This window comes from Habropoda laboriosa, unplaced genomic scaffold (genome assembly GCF_001263275.1).
Source record: "Habropoda laboriosa isolate 0110345459 unplaced genomic scaffold, ASM126327v1 scaffold186, whole genome shotgun sequence".
Taxonomy (NCBI): Eukaryota; Metazoa; Arthropoda; class Insecta; order Hymenoptera; family Apidae; genus Habropoda; species Habropoda laboriosa.
Window position 1 is genome coordinate 257722 of NW_017100427.1, and position 17516 is coordinate 275237.

The following is a 17516-nucleotide window of genomic DNA, read 5'->3' on the forward strand; positions in this document are numbered from 1 at the left end:
GAACATCTCCGCGAGGGTAACGGAGCGTTTTCGCGCGCGAAACGCGGCAAGTTCCCCGAGAAACGCATTTTTCCGCGGCCACAAGAAACTTTCCGCGAGATTGATGTTCCCAGACGAAGCCAGATCTCTCCGACGAGGCGGCAAGTATCGGGAAACGCGGTTTTATCAACCGTCACGGAGCTGTCTCTAAACGATCCGGGAAATGCAATTAGCAGAACAAGATTATAGGCGACGGTGTCGTGTTAAATCCTTCGTTTGCTTTTCTACAAAAGCAAACACGCCCGCAAGAAAATACCCCGTCTACCACGAGATCTCTCCTTTATGACATTCGCGGCTCGGCTCGAGAACTGTTTTCCACGAAATTTTCTTCTCCGCGCTTCCAGATCCTTCGAACGTAAGTTCCTAGTGAATGAAACAAAGAAAAGAAACGGTCCATGTTTCGATATTTCGCTGTGTTACTCAAGATTGTGCAAAGTAACGAGTGTGTACGCCTTCTTTGTGTGCTTCTGTTAAACTTTTGTGTTAGAAGACCGAGGAGTGATCTCCGCGGAGTTTAAAGGATCAGGCGAGAGTGTGCGGGGTGACTCGATAATGTGTAGCGTAGTACGCGTCGGACTTCAGCGGTTTGTGTTTTGTAAACGTAAGTTTTTTTTTCCGCTTTGTTTATGAAACGAGGTCGAGTCGAATTGTTGCTTTTTTTCGCGGATGAAATTCGCGGTCGTTCGGTGGTAGTTTGTATACACAAATGAGATATGATAACAAGCTTGTGCGTTGAGCGGGGTTTGAAAGGGAATATACGTAGATTTACCGGAGTATGAATTTTGGAATTACAATTTGTTTAGGCGGTAACGAAATTATGTTGGAACTGGAGCAAATATTTTGCCTTTTTTCGGAGGTTGAAAAATTCGAGTGAAAGATAACAGGGAAATTTATTGTCTATTGTTGATGATACGAGCTTGAAGAATGTTATTCGAAAGTTGTCGGGATGTGATAATGAACGATCAAAGAGAATCTAAGATGAGAGTAATTACGTATTTAGGCAATACTAGTTTGTTACGTTGTTCTCTTGTTCATATTTATTTGCACAGTTTGTAGAATACAATAGGTCAAGTCGTGCATTAACAATTCAGCAATACTGCTAATCAAAATTCAATTATTGATCGATATAAGATATATAATATAAATTTCATTTAGTATACAATCATTTTAATTAGATTTACACAAACTTGTGAAAAAAAAAATAAGACAGTTAAAAGAATATAATTGATTCCAGTTTCTACGTACTTTTAAATTACCATTAATTCGCAGTGAAATTTATTTTTCAGTATATTCCTAACAATTTACTATAACTTTAATAAGATCTACACAAACGACTTGTGAAAAGTATAGCACAGTTAAAAAGTTATTTTAAAAAATATAATTGACTCCAGTTTCTACGTACTTTTAAATTACCATTAATTCGCAGTGAAATTTATTTTTCAGTAAACTTAAAATTTTCAGCAAACTTGCAAAAAATATAGCACAGTTAAAAAAGCTCCAGTTTCCACATACTTTCAGATAACCATTAATCCACAATAAAATTTATTTTCCAACTTTATCTAAAAAACCACCACCTCTTACCATTAACCCACAAAACTGGGATCACAACGTTACTTCTCGCAATCTTACAGCAATTCGCAACTTATCATTTTTGCTGTGACAGTACGGAAACGCGAATATTTCTCGAGCCGAGCCCCCCCAAAAAAACCGAAAAAAGTATGTATACGTATACGTACACTTCTATGCATAGAAATGACTTTCTGCCAAGGTGTTGTTACATACACGCGAGACGTGTTGTCCTGGTAGCACAAACGCCCCTCTCCGCCCCCCACCCCCCAATGTTTATACATAAATGTGAACCACAACAACAAACGACCACGCACAAATACCACTCTGTATGTATGTGTAACAATTACTGTTACCCCGTGGAAGCAATGACAGGTACATCATGCTTCCTCCAATGGAATAACGATCACGATTTCTCTTCAAAGAGAATCCGCGTCAACAGGTGATATGTTCGATAAGAAGAACAAGAAAATATTGATGTTTGTATAGCTTTGTTACGCATAAACGCCATTAGCATTAACCACATAACTAGACCATGCACCCGTAAATACACACCGATAAACATTGTTTGCAAAAATCACACGAAGAATGTATATTTGTTCCTTGGAAAGTTGATTCTTCAGTTTTTCTGTTTTGTGGAATTGTTTCACACTTTTCAGATAGTGTTCTTTTGGAAGTTCGTTTTGTACAGGGTGGATTTCGAGGCTGAACTGAATGAAAATTGTAGTTTGCCGCGTGTATGTGTTGTTTGGATCGAATATTTCTATTCTAGCGCTAATCGAGCTGATCTGAATTATCATCTGCTCAATACGTTACGTATATTCATTGTGTGCGTTATGTAGAGCTGCGAGGTATGTGTTATGGTTGGAGGAAAGGCGATTTCTGGGAGGGAATGAGTTGAGGATTTGAAGTGAAATTGGCTGGAAATGGAGATTAAGAAAATTTGGTGGTTAACGAGTTAGATTAGGGTTGTAGAGGAAAATTGTGCATGCTTATTCTTTAACTGTCTTTGAGATAGAAAAATTAGCGTTAATTACAGAGAGGTTTGTGTCAATTTTAGAGCTTTAACAGTTATCTGTTAAAAACACTGTCAAATTTGCGACAGAAAAATTATTATTAATTACAGAAATATTTCTTTCAATTTTAGACATAAATTGCTATTTCTATTAAAATTTATCGAACGAAATTCCATTTAATAACGCGGTGACCCTTGTTTACCTTCAAAATCGAACGAATTCCCACCCTGTAATCCACATTTTTCAACAGAAATAGCTTACCAAATTTTCCCACGAATTTTGAAACACTTCACATCTACAATTCACAACGAATCAATTTCACCACAATATTTTAAACCGTCAAACTTCTAATTTCTTCGAAGCACTCTGCATACTACGATCCGTTTCTTCCTTTCGCGAGACGTAACAGCTTGAACGTATAAAAACTCGCGTAAATTACGTTTTTACGAGGTTGCGTTTGCAAAAGTTCCATCAAAGAAAATTCGAACGTTTCGTTAGAGGTCTGCAAGCTACCGAATTGTAAAAATTAGTTACGACATGGCTCGTAACAATTGCTCCCGATTGTTCTTCCGAACAATGAATCCAGACTTTTGCGCGCGTACTTTAATCGCGATTCTCGTTCGTTGTTGTCTCGTTCCGCTGGAAAGATCGAAGGATTCTACGAAGGCATACATCTCTTCTTCAATGCAGCATAGAACAGCTTTGTTGCTGAAACCGTTATCGGATGCAGAAGTGATCAACGAGCGCGTCGAAGCTTCGAGCGCAGAAAGGGAGCGAAATTTCGATTCCATTTGCTTAATTGCGTTCTTGCAATTTTTTTTCTTGCAGAAAAACGCTGCGAATAAAACGACTGCAATAGGTGAGAAAGAAGTGTCGCGAAGAGCGTAAAGATTCCCTTGTCTTCGAGAAGAAACCATTTTTCTCCAGCAGTTTATTAAAACGTGGAATTTCTCTGATTACGCGAAAAATTGCCGGGGCGACGAAAGTTTAACGTTTCGCTTCCGGTGCTGCTGAGATTGATAGAATTTTCACCGGGTTTTCATATTAATTCCAGGAACGAATTGACATAAATTTTTTTTATTGTTGCGCTTTTACGAACGGGTCCATAAACATTTTCTAAGCGCAGCGTTCAATTCAGAGAAATTAGGTCAACGTTGGAAGCCTCCCTTAAAAAAAGTGACAAACGAAAGCGGTGTTTTTATGTGTTTTTTAGATTTTCTGCGCTATTTGGAGGTTTTGACAAATGATCGCGTTATTCGTTGAAAGAGACATTGAAATTATTTTAGAACGTTCAGGAAATTGCGATGTTCAATTGAAGAAAGGAAAAGACGACCGTGAATTATGTGTTAATCAATTTTTATGAAATTTTTACGAAATATTATTTAAAAATGTTTGCTCTATTTTACATATTTTTAAAATAAGTAATTGACACTCTTTTGAAAGAATCGGCATTCAAAACGTTCGCAGCCAAATCACAGGACTCGTTAATTAGCCGACTTGACAATCGATACCGCGCATATCATTCTGCTATTAAACCCTGTGCGGAAATTAGGTCGATTGGACCCAAAATCAAGTGAAAAATTCTTTTCCCTGTGTTATTAAACGTGTCATTTAGACTGAAACTTTTTTACATTCCTAAATAAACGTTAATAGTCTTTACAGAAAAGAACGAAATTTACACCGAACTCTATTCTTTTCTCACCTGATGCTTAATTTGTAAATGAACGGAATTTTATTTTTTCACACTCTTTTCTTGTAAAATACATAACATTGGCCCAATCTGCCCCAAATTCACTTATTCCTCAAACTCCACAATTGAAAATACTTCCCCGCAAAATGAACAAATTACCCCGAAAAAAATTCTAAACGACAACAGTAACTTGGAGTATCGTTAAAAAAAGGCTTCCGTCGTTGAATCGTGTATTTCACAGACCAGAAAACCCCGGGTACTCGATAAATTCACCGTGAACACTGCTAACAACAAGCATAAACAGCCCGTTGCACACGAAACCACCCTCTAAGAGTCGATGGAAGTCGAACACCGGTAGCCCCCTTTCGAGCTCGTGTTGGATGCCAGCACTCAGGCCCGAATATATAGGGAACAGCACTTTCCACCGGTTCAGACCAGCTAAATTCAACCCGTGGAACAAAGTTACGTCACACGCAGGTATCGTAAACAGGTCCGCGTGTTCTGTGAGTGGATCCATTGTTCGGTATGAAAGACGGTCGTGAACATGCTTTGATTTCAAGCAGTCTCGCCACTGTTTCGTCGTCGTCGTCGTGAATTCGTTTCGTTCCCTTCTATTAAACAATGCATAACGTCTCTTACAGTAGAAACAGTCCAGGGTCGACATTTTAGGCTGACTTTTTCGCCTATTGTTCACGAGGGTGAAACCTGTAACTGGGTCAAAGTTTTTCGATCGATTGTGTTCGGTCGTTGAGTTCGATACGTGGACGGTAGAAGGAAAAATGCTCGGGGAAAACCTGTTGATTGCTCGTTGAACGGAAGTATGCCAGGAATTCGGTCGAATCTGCTGATCTTTTAAATACTCGTCGTGCTGTTACCAGATCGAGAGTGGTTTTTGGTAGTTTTCGTGGAATGTCGAAGTGAAATTATTTTTCGCCGGGAATTGTGCAATTTGTGTCGTTTGAGTCATTATTTTTGGGTGTCTTTGAGGATGTTCTATAGCGTAATATTGTTTTTACAGATATTTGGCTATCGGTAACTGAAGAAAAAAGGAAAATGATACTGTGATACACTACTGGGTGTATTCACTTTCAAGCCATATTTAAACTGCCATAGTCAGTGCTGGATATCATAATTTGATAGATAAAGGAAAATAACTGAAAAGTATGAGTTTTTTCCACTAATTTTGACGAAATCATTTTTCCATACAAATTGTACCATTTGTGTAGCTTAAGTGATTATTCTTAAATGGTATATTGTAATTCTTAAAAGACACTCGAGTATAGGTAACTGAAAATTATAATATGAATTTTTCCTACTCATTTCGACGGAATAATTTTCCCATTTTTTGTATCGCAACAGTATTATTATCAATATACTCTATGCCAATAAATCACAAGACTCTGAAATGAAGCACAAAGTGTATGTCATCGAACTGAGTTTATCTTGGATTTCTAAACGAAATAATACAACTAATTTACAATTTCAATTTTTTAAAAATCCTTTTAAAAGAATTAAAAATTAATTTTCCATTGCTTCCCTTTAATCTTCAACCTCCTACAAACATTCCACCTTTCAAATTAAAAACCATCTATCCATGAAAACTCCGAAAACTGAAAATTGCAACTTCTAGCTCAAACTTAACTGCATTCAACTCCAATCGTCAGTCAACGATACAACGTATCACAAAATCGGTTGTACATCAGCGATCAGAGAAAATCGTAGAATACGTTTGCGGATAAATTCAGCTCGCGTGGTCGTTGAAAAAATATTCCTCGGGAGAATATCGGTGGGTGGCGAAGGTTGCACTCGTGGGAAAAATCGTTGAGAGGATTTCGGTGGAGCAATTTCGCAGACAACCACACGAAGGAACTTTTTCCTTCCGGAGTAATCACGTACCCCGCGATTGGAGACCTGGAATGCATATGGTAATTTGCCGGATCTCTCCTTTTGCCGCGACTCCTTCCGCAACGTGGGCCATCATCGGTAGATCGATTTTCCTTCTCCTCCGAGTGCAAACGGCGAAATCTGTTTTAAATCCGGCCGGATGAAAGGAAAAGCTCGATGGAAACACGAGTTTTGCTCTCTCTCTCTTTGCTTCGGCGACTCTATCAACCGTGCAATTAGAAGGATTTCGAACTGGAATGCCATTAGGAGATTAATAGGTATCTTCTCGCTCGTATTGATACCAATTACGTGGCAGTGATTTGTTCGGATCTCTTCCTGAGGTTTTGCTGATTAGAGATTAAAATTCGAAGTGTTTTGGGAATTTTATGGGGAGTCTTGGGAATGTGGGGGAATATTGCCTTACTGCGTTGGAGAACTGTGATTTTGTTAGGTTTGTGCATGTGAAATATCGTTTTTTGAAATGAAACTTTGGATAAAAATAATTTTCACATGGTTCTGTACACTTTCCCCGAAGGTTAACTAATTTTATTATTGCAAATTTAAAAAAATTATTAGTCTTTCTTTGAATGTCGCTTTTACGGTGTCTTCATTCAGGAATAATTAATTTATTATTTGGGGACTTTCTATTGGGGAAAGATCGAGTGAATGTTCAAATAATAACAAAAATAACATAGTTCGCCTATTGAAAAATATTAAGACACTCAAAGGTGTCTGAATTATTCAAATTTTACCCTAATTAATAATGAAGACAATGGAAGACGCATTGGAGACGTTAGTCTCAAAGTAGAGTTCCTTTTAATTAATGCAACCGGCGATTTGCATTTTGCACAATTTTGCGTAAGACCATGTTCTTCGTTCTAACAACCGAGAGCAAGACACTTTTAATCCTTTCGCATGCACAATGCACGTGAATATTTTCAATCTCCTTCAATATTATTAGAATTATTTAACAGAGCTTGGAAGTTATTTAAATCCTTCAGCGGTCTAAGTTCTTTCTCCAAATAAATTTTTCATGGGGGAGTATTCCAAGCCGAGGAAGATCGTTCGTGTGATATCTCGATAGATATGGACGTTTTCACTTGGAAATCATATTTTATTCATTCGAACTTGCCGGAAAGATTACTTAGATCTATGGGTGGCAATGCTAATATGACTTATGCTAAGTTAAGAGGATATAAATACGTGTAACTAAAAGATAAATTTCTCTTGTATATAGAATATTTGCAAATTAAAAATCTGTTAATTTCCAAAATAATTTTTATTTTATCTCGAATAAATGGGCCAAGTGACGGTAAGGTACGTTTAGATCCAACAAACGAACGCTCGTTCGCCCCACCACTTCGAAAAATTCTTCATTTGTTTATACTCGTTTGAACTTGAATTTTGTCGAAGTTTGTTGACGAACGAGCATTCGCCCGCTACGCAGCGTACGATTCCCGCAGCCAAACAGTAAACCCGACGCAGTGATTACGATAAAGGAATTTAAGAGTTTAGCGAGTCCCAAACCTCGAGCCTTGGAAATTGTTGAGCGTCGACCAAACTCCAGAGAAAATCAGGAATTTTGGACTCTGCGGCTTATTCCATATCCTCGGCGGTATGACCAAACTATGCTTGCCGAGCCTCGTGTTTGTCACGACCGGTCACTGTTTACGAGGTCACCATACGAGAGGTGAACGAACGTACTACACCGAACTCGCTATTATCGCGATTCTAACCTTTCTGAACGAGGTGGACTCGATACTGACCAGGATTCGTTCTATGGGACTGCATCCTCCGACGCTGCAGTGGTAGAAGAGGCGAAAAAGCGTTGATCGGTGTTCGATCACTGAGGTGCACACCGTATGTGGGACACTGGAAGGCGAGAATCGCCGATTGAGATCGTGTGGAAGCCGAGTGAGTAGCCGAATGCTCCCGAACACCGTTCGGGAACGTCCCAGGGATCCCGAATCGGGTGAGTTCCGAAAGTGTCACCGAACGTTCCCGATCAGTGTTCGCCGGGACTCGGTGGTGCGTCGCCGATCGGAACCGAGAGTCACCGAACGTTCCCGACTATTGTTCGTCGGGACTCATTGTCAGTGGTGCGCAGCGGATCGGAACCATTCGTGAACCGAGCGTCACCGAACGTTCGTGGCAGTCTTTCGTCGGACGCGGTGGTGGGAAGCAGGCAGGAGCCGAGAGTCACCGAACGTTCCCGACCATTGTTTGCCGGGACCCATTGCCAGTGGTGCGCAGCGGATCGGAACCATTCGTGAACCGAGCGTCACCGAACGTTCGCGGCAGTCTTTCGTCGGACGCGGAGGTGGGAAGCAGGCCGGAGCCGAGAGTCACCGAACGTTCCCGACCATTGTTCGCCGGGACCCATTGCCAGTGGTGCGCAGCGGACCGGAACCATTCGTGAACCGAGTGTCACCGAACGTTCGCGGCAGTCTTTCGTCGGACGCGGAGGTGGGAAGCAGGCCGGAGCCGAGAGTCACCGAACATTCCCGACCATTGTTCGCCGGGACCCATTGCCAGTGGTGCGCAGCGGACCGGAACCATTCGTGAACCGAGTGTCACCGAACGTTCGCGGCAGTCTTTCGTCGGACGCGGAGGTGGGAAGCAGGCCGGAGCCGAGAGTCACCGAACGTTCCCGACCATTGTTCGCCGGGACCCATTGCCAGTGGTGCGCAGCGGACCGGAACCATTCGTGAACCGAGTGTCACCGAACGTTCGCGGCAGTCTTTCGTCGGACGCGGTGGTGGGAAGCAAGCAGGAACCGAGCGTCACCGAGTTCTCCCGACCACCGTTCGGGAACACCGCAAGGATCTCGAATCGGGTAAGTCCCGAAAGTGTCGCCGAACGTTCCCGACCACTGTTTAACGGACTCGGTAGTGCGTCGCGAACCGAGGGTTACCGAACATTCCCGACAGTCTTTCGCGAGGCGAAAGTGAATCATCGCGACTTGTACATAAAGTCGACCGAACGCCTCAGGATTACCTTTCGCGAGCTAAACGAGTGAACGACCGCGACTTGTATACAACATCGACCGAACGAATGTCATAGTAATACAGACAAGAGTACATGAAGAGCGAGCGAGAGTCTCAAGATACATATAACAAGCCAGGACCGTTAATATTATATTGAGAAAGCATTATATATATATTCTATTCTTCGTTTATTAAACGACGTCATTGTTCATTCGACCATAAAGTTTTATAGCTTCTCGCTTTTTCACTCGTTCTCGCATCTCTCACTCGGCAGCAGACTTCAAGTAAAGAAGAGGACACAGCGAGTTGCTTATTACGAGCCAACTAGCAGTTGCTTATTATCTAAACAACATTGTATTAGTCATTATACAGAATAGTAATTTATTTACCAATGAATAGAATAATTTATTCACGAATTGAAGCTTCACTCGTCCACCTACAGAATCTTAATACGCTGCTGAGTTCGACGCTTCCTATTTACCAAAGAAAACATATTTTACGCAATTGCAATCAATTTGTACTTTTTATTGCTGTTTTCCACGGTCGTCAAGTGAAACTTTTCATGCTTAAAATAACCGAATCATCGAGTTCCGACCCATTAGCGTGTCAACGGATTGAAAAATTCTTAAAGTGAACTGCAAAGTGGGCAGAATCGCGACGGAACACGGTTGAAATGAAATTTCCCTGGTCTGAGATTCTTTCCTGCAGCCGGTTTCATCGTCGACACGTCGTTACGAATCATCCTTCGCGTTCATTGGCCAGTCGTTAATTTTAGTTGAAAACCCGATACCGTGCACGGTAAATCGCATTTCCGCCTGTAATTCACTTAACCATCTCCCACGGTGTCGTTAATTAACGACGGTCAAAGTATCGAAAAGAGGAGAAACCGTGCTGAAATCGAATAACCAGCCAACTCTTACACCTTTTTTCCGCTTTCGTTCCGTTCATTTTACAATTTTACTACTGCCAGCCGTTCGTTTATTTCACCATCCTCGTTTCCTTGTCGTCGAGTTTGTTGATGCAATTTTTTCCACCTTTTTTTTTTCGTGCCTAGCGAAGAAGCGTCGACATCGATAAACGTACTTAAATTATAATATTACCCTATCTCGCTGGAAAAGTAGACTTCCGTTGTACGGAGGAAAAAAAAAAGTTTCGGTATGGTTTCTGTCATAATGATGTAAATATTTGATCACCTCTACAATAATTTGAATTTGGTCTTGCAATAATTACTGTACTATCTAGAACAATCGCGTAGCCCACCGACCAGTAAAGAATCATAAATTAATAAACAGTCCCTTCCAACCGTCTTCCTAGCCCCTAACAAATTCCTTCCCTACCATAAAGCAGTTCAAATCGCATCCTGGTCATGTTTCCTATCTCTTTCCCCTTTCCGGGTTTTCCCCAAAATATTTCAACTTTTGCACACCTTCTTCACCCTCACGTTCTCCTTCCACTAGTTTCCTAATATCCAATCACACCTCCGCATTTTTCGAGACCTTCTTTTCCATCACCTTCAACCAATCACAGCATACACCGACCTAATTAGACACACACGCACTACCACAAAATAGAGAGTTCAAAAATATTCTGACCGAGAGCAACATCTTTTCACCATCACCACACCAACTATTAGAATTTTGCCCTTCCGGGACTAATTTGTCGAGAGTGCAACGGTACCAACCGCGTTCGAGCTTAACACATTGTTGACCGGTCACGAGTTAACTCGTGTTTGCAATTGCATTAGCTATTTCAATTTTTGAAACGGAGGGCAATATAGAATATTGCAAAACCTTTGTTCATCGTGTTTAGTCGTGTCCGCTTTATTCTAAATAAAATACTTTCCTTGGTATTTAGGTTTTCATCACAGTTCTACTTGTTTACCCTTGGAACCCTTGGAATTTGTCAACATGTATTTCTATTGTATATATTTTCGCCTTTGTAATTAGTCTCGGGAGCCGTTAGTTCGTTTCGTAACAGCAGTAACTTTCTAACACTGCGGCTAAGAATTTGCCTTCACTTTTTGCTTTTCTTTTATATTAAGTTATATAAAAGGTACATACCTCCAAAGTTTTATTTCAATTCATTATGTATAAATAAAGTTTATTGAAGTTTATTTAGATTGTTTCACTTCCACATTCAATTACGAAATAATAGCCGGTGACATGAGATAGCTTCTGCGTAAAAGTGCCGGTCAACAATGTGTTAAAACAGTTTCCTTCACGAGCATCGTACACTAATTGATTAATATCAATTTGAGGCTTTAATTCAGTTAAACGTAAAATATTTTCTGAAACAATTAAATTTCTTTCTTTAATAACATTTTTTAAACGTTCTGATATGTCAGCCGCCTGACCCTTAGATTTCTTAGCATGTAGTTCTATTGTACATATTTTTCGCCTTCGCTCGTTTCGTAGCAGCGGTAATTTTCTGACGCCACGGCAATCGTAGTCTTTCAATCTAAGAACTTGCTTTCACCTTTTATTGCCCTGTTTTCGACTTAGAATCTTCGCCCCTTTTTTCACTTGTACATTTTTGCATTCATATGGTCACCAGAGCCGAAGCGCGTCTTAACGTTATTGTCTGCTACGGTTATTGTTCGAGGCACTCGGAATTCCCGCGTGCGTCACTCGAGGGTACAATTAGTACCTGAGAGTGACCTATGGTCTGGGGGGTGGCATTTTCGTGTAGTTTTTCCCACCTATGATTTTAACCAATAGTTTTCGCCAACCACCCTTCCCCACCACTATCGAAAAATGTACTCAATCTATCCGAGGGCCTCAACCCCGCGATGCGTCCTCGCACGGAGGTGTCGTGGGACCTTTCGCGGAAGGGAACGACAGAAGTCATCTGACCACGCCAAGAGCCGCGCCATTAGAAGTTTTAGACCATTAGTAATAGTTGTTTTGTCCTCCTCATCACGGAGGTGGTCCTTCGAAGACGAACCTATTAGACTTAGTCGGCACACCACGTGCTAAAAACGACAAAGCTCGAAAGTTGGTTGCAACTACCACGAGCACATCATAGCAGATATTATCCTAATATCGATCGAGTGTTTTATACTTTCCTCGCAGGTTGAAATATTTTTTGATAAATTATATCCTTACAATTAGTGTGCTAAATTCGACAAGGCTCGAAAGTTGGTTGCAACTACCACGAGCACATCATAACAGATATTATCCTAATATCGAGCGAGTGTTTTATACTTTCCTCGCAGGTTGAAATATTTTTTGATAAATTATATCCTTACAATTAGTAGATTTTTCTTAAGCATTTGTTATTTTACGATTGGAATTTTTCTAAGCAGAGTTTTTCTGAATGGAAGAATGTAGGACACAGATAATTCCGTTGGTCTGTATTATTTACCGTTAGAGAAAATCCTCTTTTATCCCGTCGTATCTCTTTCTACTGATTGATTCTTCGAACTGAACTTGCAGCAGAAAGGAACCTACACTTTTCCCCGTATAAGTTATTACAAGAATAAACGTAATAAGGATCTACGACTCTCGGGACCTCCGCGTAGTACTAATCGCCGTCTCAATCCCCGAGTACTGCACGGTAGTCCAAACTTTCGCTCTCGGAGGACCGTCCAAATTACTTTGGAAAACTGATTTCTCACAACTGATTTGTGCATTAACTAGTTTTATTTACACGTTAGTTAACAATTTATGGTGAATTAAAAGTGGAGCTGTATGCTTCTTATTGGCCTAAGTCCCAATTTTACTCGAAGGCTCTGGTTGATTCATAATTTCTAATTCTTTTCTAATTTCTCGAGATGCGCGTTGATTGGTCATTGCTAAGAATACTTAATTATCAATCAGTGTATTTAAGTAGCATCACAAGCACATTTGTGCTCTTAGTGCACGTTTTCTTGGAAAAAGGTGCTGTGCTGTCTGAGTTGAAGTTGTTTAAAGTTTGATAGCAGCGTTCTGACTTTTCCCCGAATCTCTTAAGCGTTGCGATTAATATGTGATTCGCCCTTCGGAAACTCTCACTGTGTAACACGTCTTCAGGATATTCAGGTCGAGAGAAGCGAATTTCTATGAACTTTAAGTCAGAGCTGCTCAAACAGCCCTTTTTCGGTGCCCACCGTTGCCCGCGGGCAGAGCTCGGGGCAAGTGACGTCGACAGTCATTAAAACGGTTGCTGTGGAAGTGTATAATTAATCAAACCTGCGTTTGATCCATGGGCCATCTTCTCATCTTTGCACAGTACTTTGTGTCTTACCTTTTTTTTTATTTAATTTTATTAACAATTAGAATACATTTCTACGAGCTAATTTGCCGACTTGGGTCCTGTTTGAGTCGTGATTACGTGTTTCCTGTTATCTTGTATTTTTCTATCATCGAAGCATAAGTCGGTGCATTTATAGTGCCCCACGACAGAATCGTTGCTCGAGAAGGCGTGATTTACTGTTCGAATATCGCTATATGCTCGAGCTTGCCCTACACTGCCCCAGGGGCAACTTCATGGTCAGCTCTGCTCTAAGCTTAACTATTAACTCCAATTTTTCTCAGTGAGACATATTTTAATTCTCTAAATTTTAAATGCATTCTAGCAATAAATAAAAAATAGTCTTTTACCAAACTCGTATCATAAATCACCGCGTTAACAACGACTATATAGAGAAAGAAGTATTCTCTACGTTAAAAATAAAAGGATTGCTGTTTCTAACGTTATTAACGCTAAATTCTGAATAGAAAATACGCGTTAGAAACCGTAATAAACGAGAATTCCACCTGCCACTGAACGAATCCGGGGCTCTTTGACCAAAAGCACAGATAATTTTTCATTCACATTAACGTAATCTCGTCTCCGGAGATACTCTTCTCAATTTCTCCCCCTTTAATAACGTTATCGTTCCTTGCTTGTTATAAAATTAATTGAAAATTACGAAATAAGCACTTTTCTTACGGCTCGCTTCATTAAATACCCGTTAAACGGAATTTTAATCTTCGCTCTTGTTTCACCTGGTTATAACCATCTTTCAGGAAGTCGTTCGATTATTATCAACGATTTCATTCAAATAAATTAGTTAATCGACGAAATCGTTAGCGTGAAATATCTTCTGATAGCGGATTTGTTTGTAGTTTCCCTTTTTCCTGCCGTGTTTTATCGGGCAGATAAAGTCAGAAATTTATACGAAGACACGGATTTACATAACCGTTGGAGATTCGTTCTAAGCGATGTAGCTGGAAGCTTTAATCTGCATCATGATGAAGCGTTTAATTATCGTTGAATCGAATGATCGACCTCGTTACGCCTCGGAATATAAATGTCTTTGATGGATACTACCGCTAACTGTTTAACATTAATAACGTTCCGTATTTACGTAAGTGTATTCGTTAAATAAAGGACCTAAATTTTAGTAGCAAATAAACGTGAAATTCACGTAGCTTATGAATATACAAAAGTTTCCGGGAACGATTAATTTTTATTCCTAGAAAATCGGTCTAAGCGAAATAACAAAAGGAACTTATTTTAATAAAAATTTATTTAATAACAGGCTCATCTTGAAATTATTTAGTTATTTATTATTTTTCTTTCAATAAGTATTTTCTGAAATACTTTATGTTGGATTATTACTAATAATAATGCGTCAGCCAGTAAGCAAAAATGAATTGTGTTATATACAGGGTGTTTGGTAACTGGTGGTACAAGCGAAAAGGGGGTGATTCTGCATGAAAGAATAAGTCGAAAATATAGAATAAACATTTTTCGTTTGAGGCTTTGTTTTCGAGAAAATCGACTTTGAATTTTCTTCGAGTACGTATGCACCCTACTATGTCGTGGATGAACGGATCTCGATATAGACCATATGTCGTAGGTTTATCAGTAATAATAAAGCATGTAATTATCAAGATTTACTTTATTAATGCAAAAATTGTTGAAAATGCTGGCCACCGTACACTGAACGTCGAGATCCATTCATCCACGGCATAGTAGGGTGCATGCGTACTCGACGAAAATTTAAAGTCGATTTTCTCGAAAACAAAGCCTCAAACGAAAAATGTTTATTCTATATTTTCGACTTATTCTTTCATGTAGAATCACCCCCTTTTCGCTTGTACCACCAGTTATCAAACACCTTGTATATGAGAGAAATTGCTAGTGAAAGAGACGTAATAGACTGATGTATTCTTGGTCTCCTTTTCTTAAATGCGCAACAGAATTTCAGTTGTGCCATTGCGTTTTCGTTTCCTTCACTTTGACTACGAAATTCGAAGAGAAAAGACGTCCTTCCGCGCCATACAGATAAAATCACATTTTAGAAAATATATAGTGAACGCTATTATTAAACCCATTTTCCAATACTTTATTATTTAAAACTTAAAATTTATACAAAGTTTGATTTGTTTATTAATGAAAATCTGACGTTTCATTCGATCTGTTTAATATTCTACCGTAATTATGTCTCGAAATGAAATGTTTACGTAAAATTTAGCGCGGACGTTGCTTTTTATTTTGCTACAAATAAGCATACAGTAAGCGCGCATTAATTCGATTAATTTATTAGAAAGGAGTCGGTTAAACGATTCCAATTTATGGCAACAAAACATTCGTTTCACGTGATGCAATTGAATTAATAGCGCGACGCGGAGCAAGTTGTTCCAGCAGCCCTTAATTAGTCTGCAACGGTGATTCAACTAATTGGAATTAATTGATATCTAGATCTCTCTGTCGATTAACCGAGTTGGTCCAGGGTCATCTGTTTCAACCGTAAACTGCTCAGATACACGTGGTATCTAACGCTATTCGAAGTTTATTAAGTCGTAAAATTGCGTCCACTCGATGAAGTATGACAAAGAGGGCGCAAATTTGATTTGTCTAACAGATTCAAGATTCATAAATCTAAAAGAACAAATACTATTTATAAAAAAAAACAGTTACATTTATGAGCAACTCAAGTGTGCTGGAATTGCAATTTAATCGATATTTAATTCATCGAGTATCTAACCAATTTTTCGCAAATTTTCTCTCTGGAATTTTTCTAAAATAAAAATAGCACAACGCGGAGGAGGTTGTTCGCTAATTGCGAAACCTCTTCTGTTAGAACATCGATTGCTGGGCCGCCATCGCTGGCAAGGATTGCAAGGCAGTAATAAAAAATTTTGTGATATTTTGTCGATATCTCAATTATCTGATTTTTTGGAAAAGTTTGAAGTTCATTTCTTTTTTGGTAAAAAGAGGTTTCTAAAAATCGTAGGCTATATTGTAACTGATACATTTTTATTTGCCATTCAAATGAATTTTTTATTTGAAATAAAATAAAATTTCGAAATCTCTAGTTTATATTTTTCGTTGATCGTTTATTTCATATTTTCGCCGTTAGATATTGTTTATGTTAATTGATAACAACGAAATCGAAGAGTTTCAATACAGGCAACTCTCATCTATGTTACAAATTACATAAAATTTCAATAAAATTTCAAAGCGCAATTTTAACACATTTCGCTCGTCAATTGTTTCAATAAATCTTTATCACTCTTTTCTTTCACGCGTTCCAATTCTTCTCTCTCCTTGGTCCCTTGGAAATCGGAGATTTCGCGATGCGTGCGTCCGTGTCCCGCGAAGAAGAAACGCTCGCGTGTGTTTTATCGATGATACGCAGTGGATTCAATTAATCAGAGAGAACACGAGATGCTTTTACCGGGAAAAGCGTTGATACGGCGGCATAGAAACGCGATATTCCCGGTACCTGTTCGATTAAACTTGAAACTATCGCTTTCGACGTGATACAATTTTCAAACGTTTTCCCCGTCTCAAAGGAGGAATATTTCTCCGCTGCCCCCTTTCAAACAGACTCGACGTTTTGCTGGAAGCTTAACGCGCGAATTTATCCGGAAAATTTGAGAAAAAGAGTTGGAAAAGTGTGTAGAGTTGAAATGGATGTGATTCTTCGTTCTGACTTTGAAGACTATGTCCTTAATTTAATCCTTAAGTTCTTTTGTTATGCCCTCAATTTAATGCTTAATTTTTGTCCTTTGCCTACAATTTAATTTTTAATTTTTGCCCTATGTTCTCAATTTAATCCTTAATTTCTGTCCTTTGCCTTCAATTTAATCCTTAATTTTTATCCTACGCCCTTAATTTAATTTTTAATTTTTGTGCTTTGCCTTCAATTTAATCCTTAATTTTTATCCTACGCCCTTAATTTAAGTTTTAATTTTTGTGCTTTGCCTTCAGTTTAATCCTTAATTTTTATCCTATGCCCTTAATTTAATTTTTAATTTTTGTCTTTTGCCCTCAATTTAATTTTTAATTTTTGTCTTTTACCCTCAATTTAATTTTTAATTTTTGTCATTTGCCCTCAATTTAATTCTTAATTTTTTTAAT